We start from the raw sequence: 14,074 nt of genomic DNA, 5'->3' as shown, positions 1-14,074 counted from the left end.
AACTCTGTGTAGCTCATAATCTAAAGTTGTTCCCATCCCTTGTCATCGTCACAAAACTTTCTTGGGGGGGGGGGGCAAAACCCCTTGAGAGGAAGAAAAGGGAGAAGTGCTGGTGCGGAGAAGTCTACGGGCGCCGCAGACTGCTGGTGGCAGGCGGGGACGTGACAGGGAGGCGCGCCCACCTGGCCTCCTGCCGGCTGCACCCCTGGGGCTCAGACCCCTTAGGGGCAGCTTGAGAACCCTCAGTTAAAGAAGAGCCTCAACAACTTAGTATGAGACGCTGGCCACATTTTCATTAAAGCAGCATTTAAAAGGATGACTTTAAAGCTTTATTTATTCCTCAAATTATTGGAACTGAAAATGTTGAGAGACCAGCAGTGCTAACGGAGAAAATGACTAAAGTCCTGAAATTTAAAGTTAGTTACTCAAATGTGCAAGAACGGATGGATGACTCTGCTCAGAACCGCAATGCGTGCGTGTGTGTGCGCGCGTGCACAGAGGCCTGTCGTGTGCGACATTGTTCGTGTCGTCACAGCCCTGGCCATTCTGATGTCATTTTCTGGCTTAAAACATTTTGACGACAATGCTATAAAATGGTAAATCTTTCTTAGCATTTACCTTCATTTTTGAGAAGGAAAAGGAATCTTTTGCCGTCGTTTAAGGACAGGAAGGGCCGCCGGGAGGCCGGCTCGCGCGGCGGCGGACGCAGCACGGATGTGCCTGTGCGCTTGGACGGGCCTAGGGGGACTAGACTGCTTCGGCCGCGGAGAGCGGATTCTAATCCTGTTCTGCCTCTTCTTTTCTTGATCCAAAGAGATGAAACGGGACACCCCTGAGATTTCCCGTAGGATCTTTGAAGGATTTCATGAGGAGGGCAGAGAATGTGTTTTCTCCTCAGATTTGTCCCGTTTACAGCCAGATTTGCGTGCGGGTCGTGAGCGGGGGCTGTCTTCCGCCGCTCCGCGTCCATGCAGCTCGGAGTTCCTTGTTCCGGCTCTTCGCCCTACTCGCAGGCTTCCCTCCCAGCAGTAGCTTGAGCGGCTCTTTCTTTGATTCTGTGGCCCGGAGCCCCTTTCCCTCGTCCCTCTCTGCCTTTCCTTTCCGAGTGGCGATACCTTAATCTGCGAGGGTGATGCTGGGGGGTAACAGCTAGCTTCTGGCACCTTCATAAAATACCTCAGTGTAGCTTAGCATTGTTGCAGACCTGGTTTTAATCTAAAAACCAAATAAATAAAAAAGAAGAAAACTTTATAAATAGTGGAAATAATTCTAGCTGTAGCATTTAGTTGAACTGATGTTATTATGATCGATAAACATGATCGATGCTGTATGTATTCGGGTCCTGTTTATAGGTTACAGTTTATAGGGTTAGGGAGGGTTGGGTGGGGAGAGGAGAAGTTGGTCATGTTAGAAGGAAAATGTTTCTCATGTGTGTTTGTTTTTCCTTACCCCTGTCTTGCCAAAGGAAACTTAATTACCCCTGTGATGGGTTTGGGATTCCCTGGCCTCGCCCTGGTCAGCCCCGGGCTGCCGTGTGCCGTGGTGGCAGGCAGGTCACACGTGGGTTGTCCTGGAGGTTCAGGGTCCTCTAACACATTGAAATCCCTTCCTATGGTCGCCCTTGCCCTTGCCCCCCAGACCCTACCATCCTCGCCTAAGGATTCATTACCTCTCTCTGTAGCAAGAGCTTAGGCGAAAGATGCATGTGCGGCCGTCTGGGGCTGTGGTGAGAAGGGAGGCAGAGCTGGGCAGCACCATATGACTGGGAGAGGAGAGATGAGGGCGGGGACATCCTAATCGAGGACAGTTAAAGTAAAACAGGTTCTTTTTGTCACCCTCTGTCATGCTATTGAATGTTGTGCTGGTAGCCCAACATTTTAAAACTCGACTTCCTCTTTCCCTGCCCAAGGCTAATTCTGTCTAGACCAAAAATGCAAACAGAAGTAAAACCAGACCAAGCAGTTGGAGGCCAGCTTGCTTGCCTCACACGTGCGACTTGAGGCGTGACCTTTGGGGACCCGCAGGTCAGTGAGGTTGAGGAGGATGCTGTTCTCGGTGCACATGTGAATGAGAAATGATGCTGGTTTGGGAGAAAGTGAAGAGCCCTTTCTGTCCAGACAGGCCGTCCGTCTTGGCTCTCCACGTTCAGATACAGACTACAGCTCCGAAAAGGTTATTTTTAAATAAACCATCCATCTCACAGAACTTGAGTGGGATTTGGTTTAGACACCAAAGACACTGCTATGTCACTGTTTATTCTTAGGTTTTCAAAACCAGCAGAGAATAGGAATCAAAGGCTGACGTTTGGAAGAAGTTGCACCTGTGACTCCTTCCTGTCCCTCTCGCCTCTGTTCTCGCCTCCCTGACCCCCTTTCTGAAGGAAGTCTGGTCGCTTATCCTGGCTTTGGAAAAGAGACTGCTTTCACTTCACTCCGTGCACTCTGTGAGGATGGGGAGTCGCGCAGCGTAGCCGTGATGGTCTTACACTTGCTGGCAAAGTGGAGGGGAGGGCGAAAGATGGAGGTAGAAATTTTTTTATTTCCCTTTATCTAACACTTATAAATAGAACCAGTACAGCCTGTTTGAATTCAGCTGATACCTAGATGTGCTATCTCTGTTCTGTCACTTGTAAGGGATAAGCATTTTCAAGAGCAGGATTACATGGAGAATCAAAAGACTTCCTTTACTCTCCCAGGGAGCTGTATGCCTCCAAAATGGTTTTATACATGGTTCTAGAGTTTTATATATGAGTTCTAGAGAGTTCCGAAGTTCGCTGTCTTGGTGTACTCTTGATGGGATGTCTCTTCCTCTCTTAATATTCTGTCCAGAAGTGATCAGGTTGCAGAACTTCATGAAAGCTTTACTAATACTCCGGTGGTTCTGCCGTTATATGAAAGTGGTATTAATCTTGTGTGACTTTTCAAAGCGCTCGGTAGGTTTGTAAGTAGGTGATCGGGATATTGAGGCAAGAGCACGCCACGCAGACATTAAGGAAACCAAGGTGCGCGTGTCGGAGCCACTGAGCCTGGAAGTGAACCTCCCCCGGCTGGGGAGGGAAGGCGTCCCCGCATCTGCCCGCGGCTCTGTTGCTTGGCACCACCTTCTGGTTCAAACCCAGGACACTGTCAAAACGTTCAGACCCCAAAAGTAATTTACCGTAAAAAAAAAAAAAAAAAAAATACTGAGGTCTGCTGCAAAGTTCCCCTGTGTTTTCTTTGTTGACTTGTTCATCCTTGTTTTAAGTTGGCCACGAGCTTACAAAAGCAGCTTTTAAGGCTTCTTTCCTAACCCGGCAGCAGCACTGAGCTCTCACATTAGATCCCGAAGTCTGCAGGCAGACAGCCGGAGAGCGTGCTGTGTGCGCACAGGAGACATCCAGACGCTTCTTGCAAGTTGGAATCTCCTTGGAATGAAACAGTGAGAAAGGACAGAGCCCAGGAGAGCAGAGACGATGCTCCTGCCGAGCCCTCCCGGTGTCTCCAGGTCTGACAGTACAGCAGGAAAGGAAGTGCACTTTCAGAGGCTGACGTGTAGGCGGTTATGTCAGGAAAGGCTGTGGTCGTAGGCACGTGGGGGTGCCACGTCTCTGGCTCCAGTGGTGCCCAGGTCTGCAGAAGGCTCAGACCTTCCTAAGAGCGGAGCGGACTGATGCCCGCCTGCGTGTGATGAAAACCGCAAACCCTGGGGGTGGGGGGTGGGGCGGGCAGGGGCCGCGGGGAGGAAGGAGCATAAGACTTGGCAGTTCTCGGCGACATCTGTGGGGCGGTGCCCCTGAGACAAAGGGAGAGGCCAGGCTTCCTCCAGCCTCTCACCTCGGCCTCAGGGAGCAGACGTGCGTTACTCAGACGCGGGGGGCGCCCTCTGCAAGGGAACGGACGTCCCGGACCCGTCCTCTGCGGTAGTAGCAAAGGCTAGGTGAGTGAGTCGGGGGCTTCTGCCCACCCAGTCCGCGAGCTGTCGTATACCTCATTTCTAACTCATGGTTGAGTAACTTGCTTTAACTTTCGCTAAACCCTTCAGAGTTGCCAAGTCCGCCCTCCCTCCTCTAAGTAACGTTGAACTCTGGCCTATAGCATCACGGGACCTGCAGCCTAGGGTGGGACCTCCTCGAGCCTCTGAATGTCGCTGCTGAAAAGCTACTGCAAACCGAGGGCAAATTGCAATCTTCTATTTCCTTTTGTTGCAAGGGGCCTTCACAGGTCTCTTAACATCTCCTTTCCCCGCCACCCTGCGTGCGGGGAGCTGGCCCGCTCTCCACGCCCCGCCCCTCCTGTGTCAGATGCCCCTGGTGGGGTGGAGGCCATCCCCTTCCTCCCTGAGGCCTCAGGGTTCTGCTTATTTTCAGGACTTTGGGTGGAAGGGAAAAGACACCAAAGGCTCCTTTAAGCTGACTGCTGCATACACATTTCACTTTTTTTCCTTTGACATGACCAAAAAAAAAAAAAAAATCCAAATATTTAAGTTTTATTGTTATTAATATTATTATTTGACAATCTTGTATCCAGTGGGCTCTCTAGAAGCTGCATCCCCAGCCCTTTCACCTTTTCTTTGAATGTAGTTCCCAACCTTCGATTCCCACCCCCCAACGTCGAAAGAAAGCTTTGCCAGGTCTGAATACTGCTGCTATAAGCCAGGGGAGGGTGGTTTCTTTGTTTTGTTTTGTTTTTTAAATTTCCAGCCAAAACCAAAGATTCCTTAATGATTGTATAAACTCAAAACAAACAAAAAAACCAAAGAAAAGGGAAGTCTTCAGCATCAATCCAGTCTGTGGTGTCCTGGTGTCCAGAGGAGTGGGGGTGGGGGCCTTTGACCCCCCCCTTCCCAGGAAAGCAGGGGGCTCTTCCATGTTTTGGGGTTCGCGGAGGTGGCACCCTCAGTGGCTTCGGCTCTGACCAACTTGTGCCGTGGAACCAACTGGCATTTCAGATTTACCAAAACAGTAGGCAAAATGCCATCACTGTACTGAGGTGACAGCTGAGGACAGCAAACTAGAGTCCTGCGGGGGCTGAGCACAGCGGCCTGGCCGCGGGACACCCAGAGTGGAGGGACGCTGAAGACACTGGTGCAGGACTGGCTGCTCTGCCGGGTGCTCGGACCTCCGGGGTCATGACAGTGAGTACAGCCAAGGCGCCCTTCAGAGCCTTCGCTCTCTTCCTTTACTGGGGCCGCTGGGAAGGGGCTGCCCTGTTTGCGAGAAGACACGCAGAACGATTCCCAAGCTCTCCATTTCTCCTTGCCGTGGTTGGTTTCCTTTGGCAGCACCGCTGTGCGACTATGCATCGTAGCTCACGACCTCTGTGCTAGGTAGATGCCTGTGACTTTTTAACTTGGGGGGGTGGGGGGCTTGCAAATGAAGGAACTTTTTACATGGATCTTTTTAATCTCAGTTGATTGGGGGAGGGGGGTATTTGGTTCTAGGGTCATACAAGCTCTATCCCAAAGCAAAATCCAAATGTTAATAATATTAGCCTGATGCAGATACCAAAGATGATTTCTTTCCTGCAGAACCTTAGACTTGTGTATTAAGTACGATTACCCAGCACTTGCATTAGTCTAACCTCAGTAATTCCAAAGCTTAGATGTATATTTTGGTATATTTCTGGGATATTAAAAAAAAAAATGTCGTTTAACTTGTTTGTTTCAGTGTAATGCTCTTAAAGTCATAGCATGAAAATAACTGAACTGTCCTATTCTTAGTAGTTTGAAATAATAGTATTTTTGTATGTTTTGGGTGTGTCTATGTATGTATTAACATAACAGTTTTCACTGCCTAGGTGTTCATAATAAAAAAAGAAAATGAAAAAGTTCTGAGTGTACATAATATTCATAATAAACTTCCACCAGGTTCAATTTGGATTGCATATTTGCTGATTACTGTTCCCAACTGGGATTTTGTTTTGTTTTAAAGAGACAGTGATCGTGTTTTCCTAAAGATGTTTTCTCTGTCTTTACATCTTTACTCCCCTCCTCACCTTTTTCTTTTCTTCCTTTTTTTTTCTTTTTTAAATATTGATTCAGGGGTGTTTTTCCACTGTTGTCAAGGGAGAGTCATGAGGCATACTAGCCCCTTGGTCTCCCGAAACTTTTTGTTTTACGTACTTAAATTTAAAATGTGAGTTTGAGTTCTCTTTTGTGGAAACTTAAGGCGTGGTGTAAATGATTCTTTCCAAAATTGTCCAGCAGCTTTAACGAGGCAGTGACAGTTTCCGAGTAGCTGGGTGGGAGTCCTTTTACAATTCTCCTTAGATGACTTTGCAGTCTGGGTGGCTGTCGTATAGCCTCACTGGCCCAGAGTGCTTGCTTAGCCACATTCCCTCTGCTAGGGATGTTTTATAAGAATCTGCTGATACCTTGGGAGTTTGGGGGACCTTGTTATCTGGGCCCCTGGAAAACATGTGTTTTCTTGATTTCAAAAACCCAAAACACAAGCAACTTTACATTTTGGGGAATTAGCTGATGTGCCTCCCAGAGGCCTGAGGAGGCGGTGGGGAATATGAGCGGTGCTGTCTCTTTAAAAGTGCCCTTTATATGATTCCCCCTTCTGGGGCCTCCCACAGGGGCTGTAGGCTTGGGCGAGATTGCGTAGGTGACAGTGAATCAGAATGAAATGGTAGATTTTGTGTAGATGCATTTGTCTGCTGTAATTTTTATATATATATAAAACTTACTGTAACTGTACAGTTCGTTTCTGTTGTAAAACATCATTAAACCATTTTCCAAGTGTTTTCACATTGTTGGAGTTTCCTTGAAATTGCTGTTTGCTGTTCTGGATGCTTCTTGAACAGAGGGTCACATAAGCCTTCTGGTTTGTCTTTTCCAGCAGAAGCCCCACCCCTGGCGGGGCGGGGAGGCAGCACCTTGGTTCCTAGCCCACCCCCACCCTGGGTCCTACACTGTGCTTCCTCCTGTACCCTAAGAGTGTGCTCTGACCACACCTCTCCCTCCTCAGACTGTCTGGGTTTTCCGGGGTGGGGGTGAGTGGGGAGCGCTCATTCGAGAAGCAGTAGTCCCCAGGGTTCTGTTTGACCAAACACAGGGGCCACTGACTAGCCCTGCAAGAGAACTCTTCCGAGCTCCCATTTCACTTATGTCTTTGACAGCAGACCTGGTACTGAACTTGACTTTTCCACATTTACTGTTTGTGCTCTTGGGCCCCCTCCAGCCTTCCCTGGCACATTCTGAACACCCACTCTCTGGGGTTCTCTGAAAGAGGCTGGGCCCGGACTTGGCATCTGCTTCTCCTGTCAGAGGGCACACAGCGTAGCTCCCTCCCTCCTGTGTGGACTAGTTAGTTCACATTTAGTGCTTCAATGCAGGCCACTGTTTGGAAATTTGAATTTTAAATAAGTGAAATTCCCACGGAGAGCAAACTTGAGCTTGTTGAAGAACTTTCAGAGGCATTCCTGTCTAACTGGGGGCTATGCCCGACTGCACCTGCCCCGTGTGCTCCCCAAAGGAGACAGCTGTTGTCTCAGACGTGCCTGGCCATCCTCCCCAGGGCCGACGGTGGGAAGGGAACCCGGCTCTTCCTCTCCCCTGCTCCTACCTCTCCCCTGCTCCTACCTCTCCCCTGCTCCTACCTCATGACCATCCACCCATTTCTTGTGTTTATACCTTGCAGGTAAGTTTGGGGGCTTTTTTTAAAAATACAAATCCTACATTTGGTAGAGGCAGCGGCATGCTCACTAGCCTGGGAAAGCCTTCAGGAAGCAAAACGCATTTGTCAAACCTAAATAACAGGGGTAAGTAGTGACTAGATCCTTACCCTGTAGTCCTTTCATAAAAATGTGGTTCTAGGGAGGAGCAAGACGGCCGAGGAGGAGAACCAAATAGCCTCAGGTCCCAGGAGTTCGGCTAGTCCGCAAACCATCCTGAGCACCTACAAACTCAACAGGTGATCGAAAAGAACGGCAGCAGGTCCATGAAGAGAAAACCAACCGCTTTCCGGAAGGCAGGGCATGCGGAGAAGAGAATCGGACGCGCTATGCCCGAGAGGCCGCGAGGTAAGGGCCGCCTCCTGGCAAGCAGCAGAGCAGCCGGGCACAAAACGGGGACTTGTACAAGTCAGCTCCGCGGAGGGACGTCACTCCGGAGGCTAAGCAGGGGGTGGAGCCCTCGTGGGCACAGTGTGGTCTCAGGACCCGCACGGACACAAGAAGACCAGGGGTGTCTGAGTGGCAGAGTTCCCAGGTATTGGAACAGGGACGCCACCTGCAAGACAGAGCCGAGGAGGGGCTCTCCGCTCAGGGCTGCCTCAAACCACGATCAGAGGCAGCCCGGGCAGTGCTCCTCGACGGGCCCCACAAGTGGTGGACGCGGGGAGACTCCCGCCTTCCTCCTCTGGGAAGAGCGGCACAGGAGTGTGTGGCAGGATCCGCTGGGTTCGGAGACCCCACACGGGCCGCGCACCAGAGACAGAAACACTCGGTCACAGGCCGGGGGAGCTCCGAGCGCGGCGGGAGGGACTGACGGCTTTTCTCCGAGGTCGCACTGAGAAGCGGGGCCCTGAGCTCGCAGCTCCTCTGGCCAGAGACCGGGGGCCGCCATCTTCATTCCCATCCTCCAATGCGGTACGGAAAGCGCTCAGGGAACAAAAGCTCCGAGCGCGAACCCGAGCAGATCGCGTAGCCCGGCCCCTGCCAAGGGCGCTGCAGTTCCGCGCCGGCAAAAACAATGGAGAATCACAACAGGCCCAACAGGCCCAACAGGCCCCTCCTGCAGAAGATCAGCAAGAACGTCCAGCCAAGACCAAATTCACGGATCACTGAGAACTATGAAACTCCACTGCTAGGGGAAAGCAACACATACAATTTATGGCTTTTTCCTTGATCCTTTAGTCTTTCAAAATTTAAATTTTTAAATTTTACTTTTCTATTCTATTTTTAAAAATTTTTCCACTTTCCTATTTTAATGTTTTTTAACTATTTTATCTTATCAATACCTTACAGCAAATTCTTTCAAGACATGTCTCCAAAGGCAAAGGAAACAAAAGCAAAAATGAACTTTTGGGATCTCATCAAGATCAAAAGCTTCTACACAGCAAAGGAAACAGTCAACAACAACAAAAAAAAGAGGCAAACCATGGAATGGGAGAAGATATTCACAAATGACACTACAAAGGGCTGATATTCAAGCTCTATAAAGAATTCCTCAAATTCAATATCCCAAAAACAAATAATCACATCAAAAAATGGGCAGATGAATGCACACATCTACAAAGAAGACATATGAATGGCTAACAGACACATGAAAAAGTGTTCATCATCATTAGCCATCGGGAAGATTCAAATCAAAACCACACTGAAATGCCACCTTTCACCAGTTAGAATGGACAAAATTAACAAGACAGGAAACAAGGTGTGTTGGAGAGGATGTGGAGAAAGGGGAACCATCTTACACTGCTGGTGGGAATGCAAATTGGTGCAGTTACTTTGGAAAACAGTGTGGAGAGTCCTCAAAAAATTAAAAATAGAGCTACCCTATACCCTGTAATTGCACTACTGGGTATTTACCCCAAAGATACAGAGGTATTGAAAAGATGTGCTATCTGTACCCCAACGTTCATAGCAGCAATGTCCACAATCGCCAAACTGTGGAAAGAGCCAAGATGCCCTTCAACACACAAATGGGTAAAGAAGATGTGGTCCATACATAGAATGGAGTATGATGCCTCCATCAGAAAGGATGAATACCCAACTTTTGTATCAACATGGGTGGGACTAAAGGAGATTCTGCTGAGTGAAAAAAGTCAAGCAGAGAGAGTCAATTATCATATGGTTTCACTTACTTGTGGAGCATAAGGAATAAGACGGAGGACATTAGGAGAAGGAAAGGAAAAGTGAATGGTGGGAAATCAGAGGGGAAGATGTACCATGAGAGACTGTGGACTCTGAGAAACTGAAGGTTTAGAGGGTAGTGGGATGGGGGGGTGGGGATTAAGGAGGGCACCTTTTGCATGGAGCACTGTGTGTGGTGGATACACAACGAATCTGGGACACTGAAAAAATAAAATATAAAAAATAAAAGTAGATATAAAGAGATATAAATAAATAGCAAAGTAAATAAATATATATTTAGATATAAAGTAAATAAGTAAAATAGATATAAGTATAAAAAAATAAAAATATATAACAGAAAACAATTTTTTAATGGTTATAAAAATCATTTTTAATTTTCACTGTTATATTCTATCCCTTCATTGTATTTAAACTTATTTTTTGTGTACACATAGTTTTTTCTTCCTTTAAAATTTTGGGATGCAGTTTTTTCTAATAGATCAAAATATACTCTAAATCTAGCACATGGCTTCATCTGGTCTCCAGCCTGATCATTCTTTCCTCTTTTTTCAACCAACTTCTTAACAATTCCTTTTGGAGACTTTTTAACTTTCATCTTTACAGTCATTTTCCATCCCTTCATTGTGTTTACCCATATATATATATATATATATATATATTTTTTTTTTTTTTTTTTCTTTCTTTAGAATTTTGGGAGTTAGTTTCTTCTAAGAGACCAAATGTGTGTGGCTCCGTTTTATTCACCAGTCTAATACACACACACACACACACGCATCCTTTTTTTTTTTTTTTTTTTTTCTTTCTTTCTTTCTAATTTTCCACCTTTCTTCTCCCCTGGGTTTCTGGTCTCTTTTGATTTGGTTACTGCATATTTTTCTGGGGTTATTGCTACCCTTATAGTATTTTATTCTCTTTTCCGGCTAGTCTTATCTGGATAAAAATGACAAGGTGGAAAAACTTAACTCAAGAAAAAAAACAAAAAACAAAACAAGAGGCAGTCCTGACAGCTGGGGACCTAATCAATAGGGACATTAGTAAGATGTCAGAACCAGAGTTCAGAATGACCACTATCAAGGTGCTAGCTGGGCTCGAAAGAAGCATGGAAGATACAAGAGAATCCCTTTCTGGAGAAATAAAATCCCTTTCTGGAGAAATAAAAGAACTAAAATCTAAACCAAGTTGAAATAAAGCTATTAATGAGGTGCAATCAAACACGGAGGGATCCCTACTGCTGGGATAAATGAGGCAGAAGAGAGAATGAGTGATGAAGACCAAATGAAGGAGAATAAAGAAGCTGAGCAAAACAGAGACAACTATGGACCATGAGGAGAGAATTTGAGAGAAAGACAAAACAATATTCGAATAATTGGGCTCCCAGAAGAAGAGAGAAGGGGGCAGAAGGTATATTTGAGCAAGTTGTAGCAGAGAATTGCCCTGATTTGATGAAGGGAAAAAGCATCAAAATCCAGGAGACACAGAGAACCCACCCTCAAAATCAACAAAAATGGGTCCCCACCCCATCATCTAATTGCAAAACTTACAACTCTCAGTGACAAAGAGAAAATCCTTGGGACAAGAGGGCTGTAGCATACAATGGTAGAAATATTAGATTGGCAGCAGACCTATCCACAGAGACCTGGCAGTCCAGAAAGGACTGGCATGATCTAGTCAGAGCATTTAATGAGAAAAATATGCAGCCAAGAATACTATATCCAGCTAGGCTGTCACTGAAAATAGAAGGAGAGAGAAAAAGCTTCCAGGACTAAAAGAATTTGCAAACACCAAACCAGCCCTACAGGACATATTGAAAGGGGTCCTGTAAGCAAAGAGAGAGCCTTAAAGTAACAGATCAGAAAGAAACAAAGACAATGTACAGTAATATTGACCTTACAGACAATACAATGGCACTAAATTTTTATCTTTCAATAGTTACCCTGAAGGTAAATGGGCTAAATGCCACAATCAAATGACACAGAGTATCAGAATGGATTTAAAAAAAAAAGACCCATCAACATGCTGTCTGCCAGAAACTCATCTTAGACCCAAAGACACCTCCAGATTTAAAGTGAGGGGGATGAAAACAATTTACCATGCAAATTGAACAAAAGAAGGCTGGGGTGGCAGTCCTTTTATCAGATAAATTAGATTTTAAGCCAAAGACTATACTAAAAGATGAGGAAACACTATATCATACTTAAAGGGTCTGTCTAACGAGAAGATCTAACAATTTTAAATATCTATGCCCCTAACATGGGAACAGCCAATTATATAAACCAATTAATAAAATCCAAGAAACAAGAGGGAGGGTCAAGATGGCAGAGAAGCAGGAGACCCCATGTCAACGGGTCCTCTAAAGTGAGTTAAATATCTACCAGAAACTGAACACCCAGGAGATCAGCCTGAGATGTAGAAGTGCACACTTCTGAATCTCTATGGGGGCAGAAGACATCAGTGGAGAGGTAATGTAGAAGGGGAATGCTCAGACTGATATTGTAAGACAAACAGAAGGGGGAGTGAGCCACCAGAAGCGACCCACTGGAATGTAATACCCCAATAGGAAAGTGCCCTGTGGTTGGGGACCAGCATTAACTTGGAGTCTGGTTAAAAGCGCTCAAAAAGAGCAAAAGATCTGAAGGGGCAACTGGTGGAAATGGACGGGCCCACATGAACACGGGCCTAAGCCCACATTCCCAGGACCATCACCACTGGCAACCACCCATGCCAGAGAGAGTCCAGCGGGGCCTACAGTCCCTGAACCCGAGGCTTTCTGCTGCTTGCACCACCGCTCAACTGGGTGCACTCCCGCCCCCATCTGAGAGAGCCTGGTGTGGGCACGGGCTGGCAGTCTCTAGGAATACAGCCTTCCACGACCTGGGTGACCACAGGGTCTGAGTGCACCTGGCGTGGGCCTGGACTCCAGACAGCAGTCCTGGCAAAGGCAGACACCTGAAGTGGGCTCACTGGACCAATATCGCTGTGGTTTTAGTGGCGCGGGGGTGCAGAGAGCAGGGGCCTCGGGTGAGCGATGAGATGGTGGCTGGGGGTGTGCACCCCTTGCAGGAGGCTGTGCTGTTCAGTAGAGTTTGCACAGGAGGAGTCTGTGTGCTCCGGACCATCCAGAGGGGAACATTCTAAGGTTCCTCTCTGAGGCAGAGATTGGGATGCAAATGGATTCTTTGCTCTCACCCTCTGAAAAGCTGCAAAAAGCGGCCAAAGAACAAAAATCTCCAGAGAACAAAAGCCCCAAAAATCGGTTACATGGAGTCCAGCCCCTTGACAGCTTGCAGGACGACTCAACCCAAGCAAGACTGACAGGAGAACGACCCAGCAGGCCCCCTCCCTAGAAGACAAGCCAAAAGAACTAGAGGACAAGCACCACAGGGTCCCCATAAAACTGTAAACCCTAATTGTCAGGGTAAACAATATATTAAGTTCCCAGTATTCCCCTGTTACCTGTATATTTCATAGATACTTTTTTTTTTTAATTCATTCTCACAATTCTTGTTCTTTTAAGTTTTTTAACCCACTTACCATTATGATTAGAGGTTTAATAGAACATATTTCATAATTTTTAACCTGAACTTTTTTTCATGGATATACTGGTGTTTTACCTATTCTTTTCTTTTTTTAATACACATACAGATATAAGCTTCAAGGTAATCCATTTTTCCTATTCAATACTATCCCTATATATAAGCCAGTTTTAATTTCCCTGTAGCTCTGTAAAGTTGAGTCCTTTAACAAAATAACAAGATACACCCAGGAAGAACAGAAATCACCTTCTTTGCTCACATTGAGGATTTAGAACCACCCTCCTATCTTATTCTTCTGTCAGTGTTTCTGTGTATCTGAAAAATCACCAATACACCAACTCTCTTTACACCTTAAAGAACTGGAAAATCAGGGGCGCCTGGGTGGCTCAGTGGGTTAAAGCCTCTGCTTTAACGGCTCAGGTCATGATCCCAGCATCCTGGGATCGAGTCCCACATCGGGCTCTCTGCTGAGCGGGGAGTCTGCTTCCCTTCCTCTCTCTCTGCCTGTCTCTCTGTCTACTTGTGATCTCTGTCAAATAAATTAAAAAAAAAAAAAAAGAACTGGAAAATCAACAACAAATTAACCCAACCCCACACATAAGGGAAATAATCAAGATTAGAGCAGAGACCAATGATTTAGAAACTAGAGACACAGCAGAACACATCAATGAAATTAGAAGCTGGTTCTTTGAAAGAATCAGTAAGATGGATAAACCACTGGCCAGACTAATCAAAAAAAAAAAA

The sequence above is a fragment of the Mustela lutreola genome, chromosome 14 (assembly GCF_030435805.1).
Source record: "Mustela lutreola isolate mMusLut2 chromosome 14, mMusLut2.pri, whole genome shotgun sequence".
Classification (NCBI taxonomy): domain Eukaryota; kingdom Metazoa; phylum Chordata; class Mammalia; order Carnivora; family Mustelidae; genus Mustela; species Mustela lutreola.
The sequence above is the reverse complement of the archived record's forward strand: the minus strand, read 5'-3'. Positions refer to the sequence as shown.